The sequence below is a fragment of the Salmo salar genome, chromosome ssa09 (assembly GCF_905237065.1).
Source record: "Salmo salar chromosome ssa09, Ssal_v3.1, whole genome shotgun sequence".
Taxonomy (NCBI): domain Eukaryota; kingdom Metazoa; phylum Chordata; class Actinopteri; order Salmoniformes; family Salmonidae; genus Salmo; species Salmo salar.
This window is the reverse complement of record NC_059450.1, coordinates 67,137,965-67,157,577: the sequence shown is the minus strand read 5'-3', so window position 1 is coordinate 67,157,577 and position 19,613 is coordinate 67,137,965. Positions and strand designations below refer to the sequence as shown.

At 41.5% G+C, this 19,613-nt stretch overlaps 1 protein-coding gene and 1 long non-coding RNA gene across 4 annotated transcripts in view; one reads left to right on the top strand and one right to left on the bottom strand.

The window, feature by feature from the left end:
• Positions 1-7,944: 7,944 nt before the first annotated feature.
• LOC106611675 (uncharacterized) lies at positions 7,945-17,154 on the bottom strand. 3 transcript variants are annotated; one of them, XR_001330139.2, is made up of 7 exons: positions 16,692-17,154; positions 15,971-16,373; positions 10,942-12,610; positions 10,311-10,498; positions 9,425-9,469; positions 9,222-9,320; positions 7,945-9,052 (listed from the first exon to the last, which is right to left on the bottom strand). It is a non-coding gene; the product is annotated as an uncharacterized lncRNA (long non-coding RNA). The 3 variants fall into 3 exon arrangements; XR_006771043.1 differs by having other exon boundaries at positions 10,942-12,570; XR_006771042.1 differs by having other exon boundaries at positions 15,971-16,168.
• A 1,146-nt stretch (positions 17,155-18,300) lies between these two features.
• The window catches only part of LOC106611663 (large neutral amino acids transporter small subunit 3), a 35,748-nt gene continuing 34,435 nt past the window's right edge, over positions 18,301-19,613 (top strand). Inside the window, exon 1 of the mRNA XM_014212110.2 lies at positions 18,301-18,860. The gene's annotated coding sequence lies outside the window, so the exon portion shown is untranslated. The remainder of the gene's footprint in view (positions 18,861-19,613) is intronic.

Here is a 19,613-nt window from a genome sequence, read left to right as displayed (position 1 = left end):
TTTTTTTTCAACAGCGCTCTCGCTTACTGTGATATGATTCATGTTTTATATCGGCGAGTGCCAGTTCTGTAGCCTTAAAAGGAGTTCTGGTAGTGGGGGAAGTCAATGGAGCGTTTTACATGTTGGCATGTCGTGGTCTGTGTTCCATGTTGACGTGTTATGGTTTGTTAAAGTCTGTACTCTGTATTGCTGGTTAGGAGCAGCTGTCCACCCACTACTCTGAGGCTCCGCCGACATGGGGCACACTGCTTACATCCTCTCTGTCTCTTTCTCTCTCTCTCTCCCTCTCTCTCTCTCTATTCTGTCTCTGTCTTTCACTCTGTCTCTCTCTCTCTCTCTCTTTCTCTCTCTCTCTTTCTCTCTCTCTCTCTTTCTCTCTCTCTCTCTCTCCCTCCCTCTCTCTCTATTCTGTCTCTGTCTTTCACTCTGTCTCTCTCTCTCTTTTCTCTCCATCTCTCTCTCACCCTGTCTCTCTCTCTTTCTCTCTCGCTCTCTCCCTGACAGTGTGAAAGGTAAATAGAAAGCTTTTAGTGTCTGAGGAGAGCAGGGTATAAAAGACCAGAGATTACAGAAGAGCCACAAAGGCTCCTCATCTCCCACTCTGGCAGGCACACACACACATATACACACACGCACAAAAACACACACACACACACGCACAAACACACGCACAAACACACACACACACGCACAAACACACTCACTCACTCACTCATTCACTCTCACACACACATATACGCACACGCACAAACACACGCATGCACACACTCACTCACTCACCCCTCTCACACACAAACACATGCACGCACGAACGCATGCACCACACACACACACACACACACACACACACACACACACACATATACACACAGGCACAAACACACGCATGCACTCACTCACTCACTCACTCACTCACACACACACACACACACACACACACACACACACACACACACACACACACACACACACACACACACACACACGTGGTCACACACACACATACAGACAATGAGGGAGACACACACACAAAGAGACAGACTCAAATATTATTTCTCTCTCACAAAATGTTTTTTCAAGGAACCAACTAAATATTTTCCTAGTTTAACAGTGGAAAATACATACAGGACATCTTTTTTAATGGTCCAAACCCCATGGTGATACGATGCTTTTTGTCCATTCCGTCGCGCTGTCTGAGTTTCTTTTTCTTCAAACGCATTTCGATTGGACTAGACCAAAACAAACTCAATTCCAAGTATGTGTCTGTCTGCCCAGTGAGAAACGGACAGGCTTGGACTTTGTAATAATACATTTTTTCTCGTTACAGTTTTTAACAATCACTTTGGCACTCATTTCAGAACCTTGTAGTCATTTTTCAAAACTCTAGACACTAAACTCAAAACGGTCATCAGTTGTAACACAGGCTGTCCAATGTTCAAAACATTGCATTGTGCATTCATATCTTTAAAGAAATCTTGCACTTGCAGAATCATTGGTTCAAATAACGCATTGATCATGAAATACCATAGGAACATTCATTTAGATCACCCACACACAAGATACCGATAGTTTCACTGTGTAGTTGTTTGTACAATCATTAAATATTGTAGTACAAAATATGTGATACATGTTTCGTTATGCTACTACACGTAAATACATCACTGTAAAAGGACTAGTAGAGAGAATTGAACAAAATCTGAAATGTATTGATGAAATACAATTAAATCACAACATAGGTATCTTTGAATCAAAGCTAAAATAATTAGCTACAAAAAATAAAAATCACTTAAAGGTCAACTGCAGTGTTCCTCACCTGGCTTACTGTAAAAAGCAAAACAAAAGATTGATTACTGTACTTCTATATTTCCATCAACCCTGTCTTGTGGATTTGGCCACAGGTCCTCATCCACATCACAATGGATGTTTTCATTAGCCAAACATCTTGGGAAGAATCTTCGGGCATGGCGAATCCAGGCCTGACACTGGTCTGCCGTGATGTCATTGCATGAGTCATCCATGGCCTGGATAAGGGTGGCTTGTTCGTGAGGGTGCCTATCATATACCTTCCACCTCCATGTGGAGAAAAATTCCTCAATCGGGTTAAGGAACGGAGAGTATGGGGGTAAGTACAGGGTGGTAAATTGTGGATGGGCCTGAAACCATGCTTGCACCATTTGAGCATGGTGGAACCTGACATTATCCCACACAATGACATAGGTCACGCCATCAGCTCTACAGACCTGATTTAGCCCATCAAGGAAGGTTACATTCAAACAGCGAATCAGGTGGCTGCCTGCAACTCAATATATAGAGTATATCTAAATGACTTAAATGTAAAATGTAAATGTAAATGTATATAGAGTAGAGAGCTTTAGATGTCGTTCGACCAAACATTAGAACAGGCAAGATGCGTAATCTAAGCAACTTTGACCGTGGTATGATTGTTGATGCCACACATGGTGGTTCCAGCATCTCAGAAACAGCTGCCTTCCTGGGATTTTTACGCACTACAGTCTCTAGAGTTTACAGAGAATGGTGCGATCAAACAAAACACATTCAGTGAGTGGCAGTTCTGTGGGCAAAAACACCTTGTTAATGAGAGAGGTCAGAGGAGTGTCCAGACTCATTCATGCTAACAGAAAGGCCACAAATGCTCAAATAACAGCTGTTTAAAACAGTGGTGTGCAGAAGGGCATCTCTTAACGTACAACACCGTGAATAATTCAGGCTGTTGTGGAGGCAAAAGGGGGTCCTACCCAGTACTAGATAGGTGTACCTAATAATGTTGCCGGTGAGTATACAGTAATGTCAAATCTGAAAACATGGTCTGGAAAAGTGGTACATGGGACCATAGAAACAGTGTCTGATAAAGAATGATGATGAAATATTACATCCATAGATAATGTAGTCCAATTGGTTCATGCTCCACGGTAATTGGTGTCAATGGATCTCGTTATCCTGAAACTTTCATGATCTAAACATGGAATATTGTTTGTCAGTTTCCATAAAACTATGCATTAAGAGTAATGCAACAGTTACTTATCATTTTGATCAGTTGTATCAATTGATAGTTAGATCATTGTAATGAAATGAATAGACAGTCATCTCAGATGTAATGTGTGAATTGCATTTTGAAATGAGGTTAAGTTAAGTTAACTTTGATGTTAAGTTGTGTCATTTTGAACAGGTGATTTTAGTTCAATGAACACATGATCTTAGCTTTATGTGTATTGTATCCAAGCAATTGGAAAAAGTGTTAAGAGTTTTGAAAAATGTGCATTTTGATCATTGGTTGTGAGTTTGGTGTCTAGAGTTTTGAAAAATGACATCAAGGTTCCGAAATTAGTGCCAAAGTGATTGTAAAAAACTGTAAATACAGTGCATGATCATGGCTAGTTGGTTTTAAAAGGAAGTGATGGTGTGTGACAGTGTTGATTCCTCAACAAAGGTTTTAGGAGGTTGAAATAATTAGTGACTTGCTTTGGATTTGCGCAACGATCAAACATGATTGGCACATCAAAGTGGTGACAGCTGGGACCGGTTTCCTTCTGCATTTGCGTACCAAACTTGCGGTTTGAAGAATAGGACACAAAAATAATTGACGTCAACAAAGATTATTAGCAGAGGCACAATCGCTTTATTTTCCGTCCTCTGTTGTTTTACAGTAAGACCCAAATGCTATGAAGCACTTACTGTAGTAAGACTAACACCACCTTATAAATCATCTCTCATTTATTTAGTATCACTGTCAGAATGACAGAATCAGAGTGACAGAGAGCTACAGGTCATTTTCAGTGAGGGTGTTCACATGTCTCTTGTCAATTCTTAATTCCAGGCAATTCAGGAAGTACACTGAAAACTCGAATCCCAATTCTCTTCAATACTTGTGGAATGCGGAATTGGAATTGGGTTTACTTTCTGAATTAACTGGAATTGAAATGGAATTGAACCCAACTCTGCTGGTCTTTACATTCAGAATCTCTTCTATTTCTCTGACTCACCTCAGACTCACACATGGTACCCCCTCCTTAGAGATCAAAGGCCAGGTTTCAACCAATCACAGCTTTCTGACCCACAGACACAAGGTCATACAGGCGAGTTGGGGAAAGGAGGAGCGAGAGAAGCACTAGAAACTTGTACGAATGGGATGTTTGGAAGGGATGGACAGGAGAAAGGGGAGGGTGAAGGAGGTGAGAAGATCAACAGCTTTAAAAAGCTGGATGGAACTAAAGAGGGAAGACAGAGGCTGAGGTTGGAGAGGATGCAGGAAAGAGAGAGAACATCTTTAGCTGGGGGCACAATTCTTTTTCACACTGCCTTTCTCTTAGCTACATCTGCCCTTGAAGGTTGTTGAAATCATGCTTTTAAGGACACTGCATGATCTTATCGCGTATCTCTAACACGCCAAGCACTGCTTAAACCTCTTCACCCCCACCACTCCATTTGTCACTTCTATAATCTCCCTCTTCCTCTCTCTTCCTCTCTACAGCCTCTCTCCCTTCATCTCTCCCCCACATTCCCCTTCTCCCGTTTTCACTTACCTCCATGGATTTCTGTCTCCCTTCCCTGCTCCCCCTTTTCCTACTTGTTAGCTGTCCCTCCTCTCTATCTCTCCCCTCCTACTTATCTCTTTCCTTACCCTCTTCATGCTCCCCCTCTCTCCCCAGTCTTCCTCCCTCTCTCCCTCTCACACCCTCTCTCCCATCTACAAAGCACCTCATTGCTGGAACCAACTACAAAATATATTAGAGTTGGATGATCTGGTGCCGCTTGGGCAATTTCCAATATTGATTGGGGACCTTCTAATTGAGGAATGTAATTGTTTTTCTTAAATATTTGGGTTGTGCTGTATTTGACTGGTTTTATGTTGTATTTGATTTTAGATTTTGTCTACGAAATTGTATATGTGGGGCTCCCTTGTGAAAGAGACCCTGGTCTCAATGGTGATTCCCTGCTTAAATAAAGGTCAAATAAATATCTCTCCCTTTCACTCCCTCTCTCTCCCCTCCTCCTTTCTTTCCCTGTATGATTTACTCAGTCTGCTAGGAGGCACACATTACACACTTGACATTGGTTCATCTTAGCCATAAAAGGTAGAAACAGAGTAAGAACAGTATAAAAGGCAGCACTTAAGTCCGGAGACAACGCCCTCTCCACCCTTCCACTTCTCCATCCCACCCCTCCACCTTTTGTGTTGTCTTTCACTCTTATCCCTCCATCCACAGTTAATGTTACGTTAACCCTTCCCCCTACTCCCTTCTTACTATGTTCTCTCTCTCTCTCTTCCTGCTCTCTTTCTTTTATCCCACGCTCGTCCATCATCTGCTGTCGCCTGCGGTAACTGTGCTGTCGTGTCATTATCTCATATTTATGTGACTATTCTTGTCCCATATTGGTTCTCTAAACCCCTAAACCCATCCAAAGCCTGTTCTCAGGGGTTGATGTCATAATTCAACACAGAGTTAGTTATGGATGGCCCACGGGCACAGCGGTATTTGAGGTTCTCATCATTCAGAGTACAGCAGTAATGAATAATTCTCAGACATGAAGGGAGTCTGTTGAATGTGCTAATTGGGGATCTTTGGGTACTGAGCAATTGCCAACCTACCAGACAGTGGGATGGTTAGACCTATATATTGAGTTGTGTTTCCGTATATGGTAAGTTGGAACATACAGGTGAATTGTGACGAAAACCTTGTCTGGCAAAGTTCGGGGAATCACTGTTCTGTACGATCCTCTGCTGCCTCCCAGTGGTCACAGAGTGTCACATCAGGCACACATCTCTGTGTACCGTACAGTAGATTAGATACTGTAGGAACAACTCATTTTTCCAGCTGTGTGTAGTTTACACTTAATAGGAAATTGGACTTATGGTCTTTTCACAATGGAATGAAGGGATGAAATGAGTTTAGCGAGGTATCGTGTGACTCCTACTCCTCTCTGCCAACGCAGAGCATCGTCACATAATGAAAATTAAGAACACATTGACTGTGTGTGTGTGACTGTATGTGTGTGTGTGAGAGAGAGCGAGAGAGCGAGCGAGAGAGAGAAAGAGAGAGAGCGAGAGAGAGAGAAAGTGTGTGTGTGTGCGTGTAAGCGTGCGTGTGTGTATGTGCGTTTTTGCTGATTGCTGTCTTGACCTTATTAAGTAGAAACAGATTTAAGAATGATAATGAGGTCTAATAGTTAGGAATTTCCCTGACTTTGTCAAACATCAGCCACATCACACAACTGGCTTTAAACAAGGTTTGGGTCAATTAGAAACACACACACACACACACACACACACACACACACACAGTATGATTTTTGTTTGTGAACATAGGGAAGAAACTTGCTGGTGGAGCACCTAATTGACCTGGTCGCACACATACAGAACAAGACCTCTGACGTCTGAACCTGTGGAGCTAAGACAGCTTGAGTAATGTTTGCTTTTAACCACAGATCTAGGATCAGAATATCCTACTGATAACCGCTACATCGGTAAAGCAAATATTGGTAACACTTTACTTAAAGCATCCTAAGGTACTGCATTATAACTTGATATAGGCCTGTATGTGTAAAGTGGGGGATTTAACCAGGAAGTGCTATGAAAGGCTGGTCATGGCTCACATCAACAGCATCCTCCCGGATACCCTAGACCCACTCCAATTTGCATACAACCCCAGCAGATCCACAGATGATGCAATCTCTAATGCACTCCACACTGCCATTCTACAACTGTACAAAAGGAACACCTATGTGAGAATGCTATACATTGACTACAGCTCAGCGTTCAACACCATAGTGCCCTCAAAGCTCATCACTAAGCTAAGGACCCTGGGACTAAACACCGCCCTCTGCAACTGGATCCTGGACTTCCTGACGGGCCGCCCCCAGGTGGAAAGGGTATGCAACAACACATCTGCCACGCTGATCCTCAACACCGGTTCCCCTCAGGGGTGTGTGCTTAGTCCCCTCCTGTACTCCCTGTTCACCCACAACTGCGTGGCCAAACACGACTCCAACACCATCATTAAGTTTGCTGACGACACAACAGTGGTAGGCCTGATCACCTACAACGATGAGACGGCCTATAGGGAGGAGGTCAGAGAACTGGCCGGGTGGTGCCAGGACAACAACCTCTCCCTCAATGTGAGCAAGAGAATGGAGCTGATCGTGGACTACAGGAAAAGGCAGGCCGAACAGGCCCCCATTAACATCAACGGGGCTGTAGTGGAGCGGGTCGAGAGTTTCAAGTTCCTTGGTGTCCACATCACCAACGAACTATTATGGTCCAAACACACCAAGATAGTCATGAAGAGGGCACGACAAAACCTTTTCCCCCTCAGGGGACTGAAAAAACTTGGCATGGGTCCCCAGATCCTCAAAAGGTTCTACAGCTGCACCATCGAGAGCATCCTGACTGGCTGCATCACCGCCTGGTATGGTAACTGTTCGGCATCTGACCGTAAAGTGCTACATAGACGGTGTCAGAGGAAAGCCCATAAAATTGTCAGAGACTGCAGTCACCTAAGTCATAGACTGTTTTCTCTGTTACCGCACGGCAAGCGGTACCGGAGCACCAAGTCTAGGACCAAAAGGCTCCTTAACAGCTTCTACCCTCAAGCCATAAGACTGCTGAACAATTAATCAAATGGCCACCAGACTATTACATTGACCCCCCCCCCCATTTGTTTTTACACTACTGCTACTCACTGTTTATTATCTATGCATAGTCACTTCCCCACTACCTACATATACAAATTACCTCAACTTACCTGTACCCCCTCACACTGACTCGGTACTGGTACCCCCTGTATATAGCCTCGTTATTGTTATGTTATTGTGTTCCTTTAAAAAAAAAAATACTTTCGTTTATTTGGTAAATATATTCGTAACTCTTCTTGAACTGCACTGTTGGTTAAGGTAAGTAAACATTTCACGGTAAGGTCCACACTTGTATTCGCCGCATGTGACAAATAAAGTTTTATTTGATTTGATTTAACAATAAATCCATTTATAAATAATGCTGTACTTTGGCAGTTTACAGTAAAGAAAACTGAATTACAGTGCAGCTTACAGTACATAAGATAATAAAAACATGGTTAAAAGGAGAAACACAAAAATATAAATAAATGAAAGTGAACATCTACCCCATCTAACGTCTGTTTAAAAGTATTGATAGAATTGGGCTTTTTCTGAGCTGTCAACATTACATTTTTCTTTAAATAAACTTGTCTCAGCAGCATAGCCTGCATATTCGTCCAAAGAGGGTAGAGAACAAAACTCAGACTTCTTGTGTGTGTGTGTGTGTGTGTGTGTGTGTGTGTGTGTGTGTGTGTGTGTGTGTGTGTGTGTGTGTGTGTGTGTGTGTGTGTGTGTGTGTGTGTGTGTGTGTCTGTTGGCGCATAATATCCCACCAACAGGATATTTGTATCTTGACAAGACAACTCTGCCAGGCTTGTTAATTAAGCAATAACGGGTAAAACACATGATTATATTGTTAGTGCAGGTTTTCAGTGAATTTATGTCAATCACAAAGCTCATTTGCTATTAGTTGGACAAAGTAGGCTTCATGAAAAGTGCAATACTGTTAATATAACTTATATTAACAGTATTTCTCTTTTCATGTAGCCTACTTTTGTCCAACTAGCCTAACTACTGACCAGGCAACATTATGTACTAAATGTTCAAATCCTGTTGCTGCAGGATTCTTTTGTTACGACTGGTCAAATTAAGATCCTACCTCTGTATAACAAACAATATAATTAAATAAATGCACAATTGATAGTTTCCATATTCAGTTTATGTTACAACCCTGATTCAGATTGACTGGTATTTACTAAATATCTATTTTAAATACCATAGAAATACAAGCTGACACAGGGCTGTAGAATAAGCCGTTACCTGATAAATAAATGTCTAATCTGTTCTATGAGGTGCAGTCGAGATTTAGACTGTTAAGAATCTTCATCCAGTGAGGAAGACGACCCATCTTCCACCTCAGACTGTTCCAGGGGTCGAGGTCGACATGGCACGGAGACGGACACGGGCCGGAGTCAGGCACAGCCTGGGATGCGAGATGGAAGAAGGTGTGAGAGAGAACCTTCAACCCAGATGCACACACACACAAGCGCGCACGCACACACACACACACACGCACGCACACACACACACACACACACACACACACACACACACACACACACACACACACACACACACACACATACACTCACCGCTATTTTCAAAGACTGTCTCAATGATTGGGCATGCTTGCGGACAACTTCAGGCATGTTGTGGTGATTACAATCTATTTGCTCTAGTAGGCACCATGTCTGTAGGCAAAAATATAATCAAATGACAGTATTAATATCCATGTTTGGCTGGCTATAGGCTGTGTTGTAATGTGTTGAGTTCTATAGAGTTATACGTCACCCACCTCTCTTCTTTTTCCAGATTGTTCCTGGGGCAATATCAAGTTCGTCTGTTGGACATATTACATGAAATTATCAACTTTAAAATTCACGTCACACTCGTACACGCCTTCACAGATACAAACAGAATAGAACAGTGCACATATGAAATTTACAGCCATTAAACATCTGTGTGAATTTCTGCCATTTCTTTTGCCAACATCAATCTGTTAAATGACGATAAAATGTTTTCATTTACCTAGTTACTACCATGTCAGATATAGAGTTGAAATGCATTACATTTTGAGTTTGCATCCCAATATTACACTTCATGTACATCACAGATGACTGAAATATAACAACATTTTTGACATAGAAAAACTGTATTTTTGTTGTTTTGAAAAATATATATATATTAATTATGAAATTCTGAAAAATAGTAAGTATATTCCATACGAGGCCAAAGAAGGCACTTTTGGTCATTGACTGCAGAAAAGGGCTACGTGATAACGGGTAAAGACATCTCTACCCTCTTTCGATCCAATATGGCAATATGCTAATATGAAGGCTGCTGAGACAAGTTTACTACTTTTTCAATCATGGTGACAGCGCTTCAAACAGGCACCAAAAAGTCCATGCCGGAGGAGAGTGCAGGCCAGACCGTGCTATTCCCCATAAAAAAATTATTCATTCTTCACCATTTTTTTCTTCAGGAAATATACATTTTATATTTCAATTAGTAAGACAACTAAACACAATTTCCTGAAATAATTGTAGCCGATTAGTCACTGTAACTGCAGGCTACCCTTCATCCAATGAACTAAATAAGGCCTAACAATAACAAAACATGCAGGCTATTTGAATAGCTCCTGGATCTGCGGTTAAAGGCAACAATATCTCAAGCTGTCTTACCTCCAAAGGTGAGAGGTCAGCGTTCTCCTTCTGCATGAGGTTGACCTCATCACTCAGCCGTTCCACCAGCAATTCCTTTTCATTCTGAGCATGTTCTGCCGATTTGAGGCTGCACAGAACTGGGGCTGCACAGATCCCTCGCAAACACACCAACACACACACACACACCACCAGCTCCAAACCCGCCACTGAGAGAGATAGATAGATAGATAAATAGAGAGAGAGAAAGAGAGAGAAAGAGAAAAAGAAAGAGAAGGAAGGAGAGAGAGAGAGAGAGAGAGAGAGAGAGAGAGAGAGAGAGAGAGAGAAAAAGGAAGGAAGGAAGGAAGGAAGGAAGGAAGGAAGGAAGGAAGGAAGGAAGGAAGGAAGGAAGGAAGGAAGGAAGGAAGGAAGGAAGGAAGGAAGGAAGGAAGGAAGGAAGGAAGGAAGGAAGGAAGGAAGGAAGGAAGGAAGGAAGGAAGGAAGGAAGGAGACAATGAGGAAGAAGGGAAATTAGTTCAATAAATGTTTTCCCCACCATTATGTACATGATGCTATCTACATGGTTGTATGTTACACTAAACAGATGATAAAAGACGTTCAGCCAAGCAGAACCCTTAAACCTCCCCAACCAAAGCAATGATATACTTACTTTGCTCTGTGAAGTTGTTAGCCTTCAGGCTACTCTGTCTCTGTACTGCAGGTAGAAGTAGCCACCTGATTTACTCTATGAAATAAGAGAAGCGTCTTTCTTTGTCGCAGGCAGTGGCGCTCAGATAGCTAAGGGGTGCTTGCAATCAATGGTCTTCATTTAAGGCCAGGGGGATCCTTTATATGAGGGGTTGAAACATAGAAATGGGATGTGAGTAATGTACTGAAGGAGAGGGGCTGGATGGTGAACAGAGTCAGAGTTCCATAGTATGATGTTGTGAAAGACATCCATGCCTCCATGACGGAAATGAGATGGGGTTTTCCTAACATCTGCCTGGACGTTAAATGAAGGAACATCCCAGTTGTTCGTGTTTTTGCCGTCATCCATCAAGTCCTTACCTGTCATATGACACTGACTAATCTTTCAGAGGGAAGGTTTTAATTAGTGTGGTTATCCGTCGCTTGTTAAGACTGGGACAACCATTACTATTATAATGGTTTTCCATGGAATGAACATCATTGACAAATGTTAATGAAATCGTTATTATAACAATACATCATATCCTCTTACTCACACTACTGGTTCATTCTTACTGGTTCCTCACAAACAGATAGGCTATTCGTCAGCTGTAGAACACAGCTGTAGAACAATCAGTTACTATAGTGCACACTATAACACCCATTACAGTGTGCACTATAGTAATTTTTTGGGGGGAAATCGATTACCTAAAAAAAAAAAAATTGTTAAACTCTTAAACTTAAAAAGTAAGGTCACACTTAATTATTTTGAATTACTTGTACTTAACCTAATGGTTTTATGCAAACATATTTTTTTTAACTGTACTTCACTTAAAAATATTGTTTAAATAATTTAATACATTTAATTGCTGCATATTTAATTGCTATGCTTTATCTGTACTCAACTTCAGTAGTGCAATAGTCGTACCAACTCAAAATATTAATTTCAATGAAACTCAAATTCTTACTCAAACCATTTTTGGAAACAGATTACCTCGATTTAGTTAGATACTATTAACTCAAATCTTACCAAACCATACTATATTCTTAGTACACACAACTCAGTCAGTCAATTTCCAGGCATTCAAGTCATCTTTATTCTAAGGCTTGAATAATATAAAAACAATAACATAGATTGCTATAAACATACTGTACAAAATAAAATTTGGAATCAAATAAAGTCAACAATTTAAAATGTTCTTGACAACTCAAACCAGACTTTAATATTCCTATGCCTGTGTATTCAACATTACAAAATGCCTTCCCCCAACACAATAACCAACTGTGACACTAACCAGGTTTCCATCTAACCTTTTTATACGAGTAAAGACAAGGTGGGATATTTTTGTCTCTGTAAAATTAATTATTTTAGAAATGTCAGTGGAAACGCTTTTATGAATAACGACACAAGGCGAGACCCAGATGCAGACACAGGAGGCAGATGGTTTGAGCTCTGATATTTATTATAGTCCAAGGGATAGACAAAAGGCAGGTCGAGACAGGCAAGAGTTCATAGCCAGGGCAGAGTCCAAAACATTACAGGGCGGCAGGCAGGCAGAGTGGTCAGGCAGGCGGGCTCAGATTCAGGACAGGCAAGGGTCAAAAACAGGAGCTGAGAGAAAAATGCTGGTTGACTTGGCAAACAAGACAAACTGGCACAGACAGACAGAAAACACAGGTATAAATACACAAGGGATACTGGGGAAGGTGGAGACAAGCACAAGGACAGGTGAAACAGATCAGGGTTTTAGACCCCATCATAGCACTGAGACTGCACTTGTGAAGGTGGTAAATGACCTTTTAATGACGTCAGACCAAGGCTCTGCATCTGTCCTCGTGCTCCTAGATCTTAGTGCTGCTTTTGATACCATCGATCACCACATTCTTTTTTAGAGAGATTGGAAACCCAAATTGGTCTACATGGACAAGTTCTGGCCTGGTTTAGATCTTATCTGTCGGAAAGATATCAGTTTGTCTCTGTGAATGGTTTGTCCTCTGACAAATCAATTGTTAATTTCGGTGTTCCTCAAGGTTCCGTTTTAGGACCACTATTGTTTTCACTATATATTTTACCTCTTGGGGATGTCATTCGAAAACATAATGTTAAATTTCACTGCTATGCGGACGACACACAGCTGTACATTTCAATGAAACATGGTGAAGCCCCAAAATTGCCCTCGCTAGAAGCCTGTGTTTCAGACATAAAGAAGTGGATGGCTGCAAACTTTCTACTTTTAAACTCGGACAAAACAGAGATGCTTGTTCTAGGTCCCAGGAAACAAAGAGATCTTCTGTTGAATCTGACAATTAATCTGGATGGTTGTACAGTCGTCTCAAATAAAACTGTGAAGGACCTCGGCGTTACTCTGGACCCTCTATCTCTCCATTTAAGAACATATCAAGACTGTTTCAAGGACAGCTTTTTTCCATCTACGTAACATTGCAAAAATAAGAAACTTTCTGTCCAAAAATGATGCAGAAAAATTAATCCATGCTTTTGTTACTTCTAGGCTGGACTACTGCAATGCTCTACTTTCCGGCTACCCGGATAAAGCACTAAACAAACTTCAGTTAGTGCTAAAACTGCTAGAATCCTGACTAGAACCCAAAAATTTGATCATATTACTCCAGTGCTAGCCTCCCTACACTGGCTTCCTGTTAAGGCAAGGGCTGATTTCAAGGTTTTACTGCTAACCTACAAAGCATTACATGGGCTTGCTCCTACCTATCTTTCCGATTTGGTCCTGCCGTACATACCTACACGTACGCTACGGTCACAAGACGCAGGCCTCCTAATTGTCCCTAGAATTTCTAAGCAAACGGCTGGAGGTAGGGCTTTCTCCTATAGAGCTCCATTTTTATGGAATGGTCTGCCTACCCATGTGAGAGACCTCTTTGGGCTAGGTGGGACGCTTGCGTCCCACCTACTCAACAGCCAGTGTAATCCCATGGCGCGATATTCAAATACCTTAGAAATGCTATTACTTCAATTTCTCAAACATATGACTATTTTACACGATTTTAAAGACAAGACTCTCGTTAATCTAACCACACTGTCCGATTTCAAAAAGGCTTTACAACGAAAGCAAAACATTAGATTATGTCAGCAGAGTACCCAGCCAGAAATAATCAGACACCCATTTTTCAAGCTAGCATATAATGTCACATAAACCCAAACCACAGCTAAATGCAGCACTAACCTTTGATGATCTTCATCAGATGACACCCCTAGGACATTATGTTATACAATACATGCATGTTTTGTTCAATCAAGTTCATATTTATATCAAAAACCAGCTTTTTACATTAGCATGTGACTAGCATGTGACTAGCATTCCCACCGAACACTTCCGGTGAATTTACTAAATTACTCACGATAAACGTTCACAAAAAACATAACAATTATTTTAAGATTTATAGATACAGAACCCCTCTATGCACTCGCTATGTCCGATTTTAAAATAGCTTTTCGGTGAAAGCACATTTTGCAATATTCTCAGTAGATAGCCCGGCATCACAGGGCTAGCTATTTAGACACCCAGCTAGTTTAGATCTCACCAAAGTCAGATTTACTATAAGAAAAATGTTATTACCTTTGCTGTTCTTCATCAGAATGCACTCCCAGGACTTCTACTTCAATAACAAATGTTGGTTTTGTCCCAAATAATCCATAGTTATATCCAAATAGCGGCGTTTTGTTCGTGCGTTCAAGACACTATCCGAATGGTAAAGAAGGGTGACGAGCACGACGCATTTCGTGACAAAAAAATTCAAAATATTCCATTACCGTACTTCGAAGCATGTCAACCGCTGTTTAAAATCAATTTTTATGCCATTTTTCTCCTAAAAAAGCGATAATATTCCGACCGGGAATCTGCGTTTAGGTAAAAAGACGAAAGAAAATAAAGCATGGGGTCGACTCGTGCACGCGCCTAAGCCCATTGTCCTCTGATCGGCCACTTACCAAAGGTGATAATGTGTTTCAGCCTGGGGCTGCCTCGATATCATTCAGCTTTTTCCCGGGTTCTGAGAGCCTATGGGAGCCGTAGGAAGTGTCACGTTACAGCAAAGATCCTCAGTCTTCAATAAAAAGAGCCAAGATGAACAAGAACTTGTCAGACAGGTCACTTCCTGTATGAAATCTTCTCAGGTTTTTGCCTGCCATATGAGTTCTGTTATACTCACAGACACCATTCAAACAGTTTTAGAAACTTTAGGGTGTTTTCTATCCAAAGCCAATAATTATATGCACATTCTAGTTACTGGGCAGGAGTAGTAACCAGATTAAATCGGGTACGTTTTTTATCCGGCCGTGTAAATACTGCCCCCTATCCCCAACAGGTTAAGGCAAGGGCTGATCAAGGTTTTACTGCTAACCTACAAAGCATTGCATGGGCTTGCTCCTACCTATCTTTCCGACTTGGTCCTGCCGTACATACCTACACGTACGCTACGGTCACAAGACGCAGGCCTCCTAATTGTCCCTAGAATTTCTAAGCAAACGGCTGGAGGTAGGGCTTTTTCCTATAGAGCTCCATTTTTATGGAATGGTCTGCCTACCCATGTGAGAGACGCAGACTCAGTCTCAACATTTAAGTCTTTACTGAAGACTTATCTCTTCAGTAGGTCCTATGATTAAGTATAGTCTGGCCCAGGAGTGTGAAGGTGAACGGAAAGGCTGGAGCAACGAACCGCCCTTGCTGTCTCTGCCTTGCCGGTTCCCAATCAATCAAACCAAATATCAACATAAATATCAACATAATATATTCACTTAACATGAACACCTAGTGGCTGTCTAGCTCAGTGTAAAATCAGCTCCTCAGATTGATGTTCGTTATTCGGTGGAACTCTGCACACACCTGCAAAAAAATAACAACAAACCACAAACAAAAGCCACATTGAACACAATGTTGACTGACAGAAAGATCTTCCAAAGGGGAAGAGGGTTAAAGGGAGCGAGAGGGAGACAGAGACAAAATAAGAGAAAGAGAGAGAGATATTAGCTGTTTTACCTGAGAGTCCAGGTGAAGGGCTGGCCAGTTCTCGAGGAACCCTTTCCCTGGCGGTCCATCATTGACGATCTCATTTTGTCGAAAGGGGAAAAGTCGTCTGCGTCAGGAAGCATGGCAGGAAGTTTACCTCAGCTCACCTGGGTCTCTTGATGTTTGAGCGGGGTGACTATCTCTCTGGGTTGTTTCTGCTCCTCTTCCCTGCATTCACAGAGACCTCAGGAATTCCAGCTCTGCTCAACTTGTTCCGATATTACCCCATCTTGAACTTCAGACTAGTCATCCATGCATACATTCCAGACTGACTCCCTGCTTCTTTAAGACATCGGCAGCCTTGCCTATTTCTCCCCCACTTGGATAGACCTTGAAGCTTTAGGTATGTTTTCAAGAACGTCACGCTTCTGGGCTGGGGATGCACCGATATTACATTTTTGGCCGATACCGATAACCAATATTTTCCTTGACAAAAAAATCTGATACCAATAACCGATATTTAAAATGTTTAGCGGCCTTTTAAGCATTCTAGTACAGTTAAATAGTTGAAACACACACACACACACACACACACACACACACACACACACACACACACACACACACACACACACACACACACACACACACACACACACACACACACACACTGACCAAAAAGTTACTTTGTTGGCATTTACGTATGTCCCCATTACCAGTAAAACAATCAAAACCTATTTCTTTCACTTACTTGCTATGCTGTTTCGTTGTTCATTTGTTCAGTCATTTCATTCTCAACCAGGATTTCATTATACATGTCAAGCAGTGAAGTTTCAACTCTGTCTGTCCATGGCCTCTTCTGTCGTGGGTCCTCTTCGTCGGTGCGCACTGTCACTGTGTCCATTTCCATCTTGTCCAGCTGTGTCTGTAACATTTCACGTAAACCCTGTTTCTTGTCTGCATCGAAGTAGGGGTCCTTGTACCTAGCATCGAGCATGGTGGCGACACAGTAAAGAAGCTCAGAGAGAATGCCACCGAATCGCTTGTTCACAGCCTTTAGTAGAGTACTTTTACAAGTTTTAACCCCATGGTCTGTGTTGGCAGTTTTGTTGAGCAGGCGTTTCAATGCCATGACAGAGGATATCACGTCTGCTGCAGACGCAGTTGATGAGCTTATCTCTCAAGTCAGTTGTTTGAATGGAGCTAGGAGTGTGTTCATGTTTCCAAGTTTCAAACATGTTCTCAAATGCCATTGAAATGGCAGCAGGGGTATGAGAACCAGCACATTCTTGAGCATGGAATACGGTTTTCCTCAGTATGAAATCCTCGTCGACCCACTGTGCTGTTAGACTCAGCATGCTCATGGGGCTGACATCGCTGGTCCAAATGCCAATCGTGAAGCTAATAGCAGTGACGCCCATAGCAAGTAGCTCATGGATGTGCATTTCAACAATACTGTGTAACTCCGGTAGGGCAACATCTGAAAAATAGCACCTACTTGGTTGTGTGTACCGGGACTCGAGGTGCTCGACCAGTCGGCGAAAGCCAACATCATCCACGATAGAGAATGGTTGTTTGTCAAGGGCAATTCTATTATGTTGCTGTTATTGGATTTCGCCTTTGAGTTGTCTCACTGAAATGTTCTTATTCTTTCAAATGACTGCTCGGCTTGAACTTGTTTAGTTGTTGGAAGTGTGTGATTAGTTTTTTTGTTCTAAGTTGTCGTTGAACGTCTGGGGGTGATGCACTTTCAAATGAGTAATTAGGTTAGTGGTATTGAAAGGTTTCACTTTCTCCCCTCCTTGGGAAATAATAGCAGCTCAAACATTGCATATGGCCTTTTTGTTATCTTCCTTTGAAACTTCAAAATAGATCCACACAGCAGACATTGTGGGCTAGGTTAGGAATGCTGTGTTGCACGTGTAGCGCTATATTTTTCATTGCGTCCTCTACCTACGTTATATAGGTATGCATGTCAGCTTTGACATCGGTTTTGCACATCGGCGTTAAACTAGACATTGGGCCGATGCCGATCTTGGCATTATTAGCTAATATCGGACGATTCGGACGATAAGCACATTTTTTATACATTTTTTAACACTCTATATTTTTGGTTAAGGGGTTGTAAGTTAGCATTTCACGGTATTCGGTGCATGTGACAAATGCAATTTGATTTGGTTTGAACTTGTGATCAGACCAGCTCAGTTCATAGACTAAAAGTTTCAGATATAGTTGTTGCAATACAATTTCTGGCCTACAGGCGTCAACCATGTCTCAGGGACTGGTGCCCCATACCCTGTGCTCTGAAGGATAGGGGGGCCATTTAATTGAGAGGGTACCCAAAGAAAATGTTGGCACTGGCAGAGGGCACAGATAGAGAACGTGCATTTATAGGGTTTCTGTCCTGTATATATGAAACTTAATGTCACCAATTCTAATAGGTATAATGGAGGAAAATGGAGTTTATCTTCTTTTCATGTTTTTATGTGAAAAGGTGAAAATCTTCTTCCTCACTCTCACGTTTTTATCATTGTCACTTTCCAGGAGGCTACAGGTAGCCTACACCCAGTCGTCCGCACTGGCAGAGAAAGCCACGACAAAGACAAAGGAGCGCAAATAGGCTACCCATAGTGGGGAGTGGGCGGATTACTAGGAAGTCAAATTACAATGAGTGAAGTCAAATTCGGAGAGAAAGGAGAGTCAACGAAAAAAAAAAACGTTTACATTATGCCGTGTCAGTGAAGACTCGTAAGAAGACGGTGTAGTTTTAATATAAGAGACCAGTGTTTTGTTTTAGGGGGGGAAGAGAAGAAATAGAAGAACGTGACATTTGAAAAATAGTTTTCTACAGCTAGAAACTTTCTCTCAACGTTCTGTCAACAGACTGTGGTTTCTTTTTTGAGAAAGAAAGACAACTGAAGTAAGTATTTTTTTTATTGGAAACTTAAACATATTTTAGTTGACTTTATATGTAAAAGCGACCGTAAACGCGACAATAAAAGCTAGCACATTGTGCCGAAATGCCACAAGCACCGGCCTCACTTCTCACACACGTGGCACGAGACTTCTAACTTTAGCTATTTCATTACGTTACATTTTGGTTTAGCTGAAGCGTCCAAATAGCGTTTTAGCAATTTCTTCCAGACGTAGATAGCTATATGTGCTTGTTAATTCGTTATTAAAATGACAAAAGTCGATTTGTTATGTTATGATATTTGCTTGTTATCATTGGATGACAATAATGCCTATTAATTATGCCTACTTAGCTAGCTAGCTTGTTAGCTGAGGTAACGTTACTAACCGAGCTACTTTAGTCCACCTTTGGCAAACCGGTCAATGTGAATATTTTGGCATTGAAACTAGCTGGCTAACTACAGCTAGCTAATGTGATGGACATGTGTAAATATAAACTTGGTTATTGAGCCACACATTTTGAACGAATATATATAATATATATATTCGTTCATTAGTACCAGTCAAGTTTGGACACACCTACTCATTCAATGTTTTTTTTCTTTATTTTGTACTATTTTATGCATTGTAGAATAGTAGTGAAGATATCAAAACTATGAAATAACACATGGAATCATATTTATTTATTTATTTTAGATCCATCAAGGTTGCCACCCTTTGCCTTGATGACAGCTTTGCACATTCTTGGCATTCTCTCAAC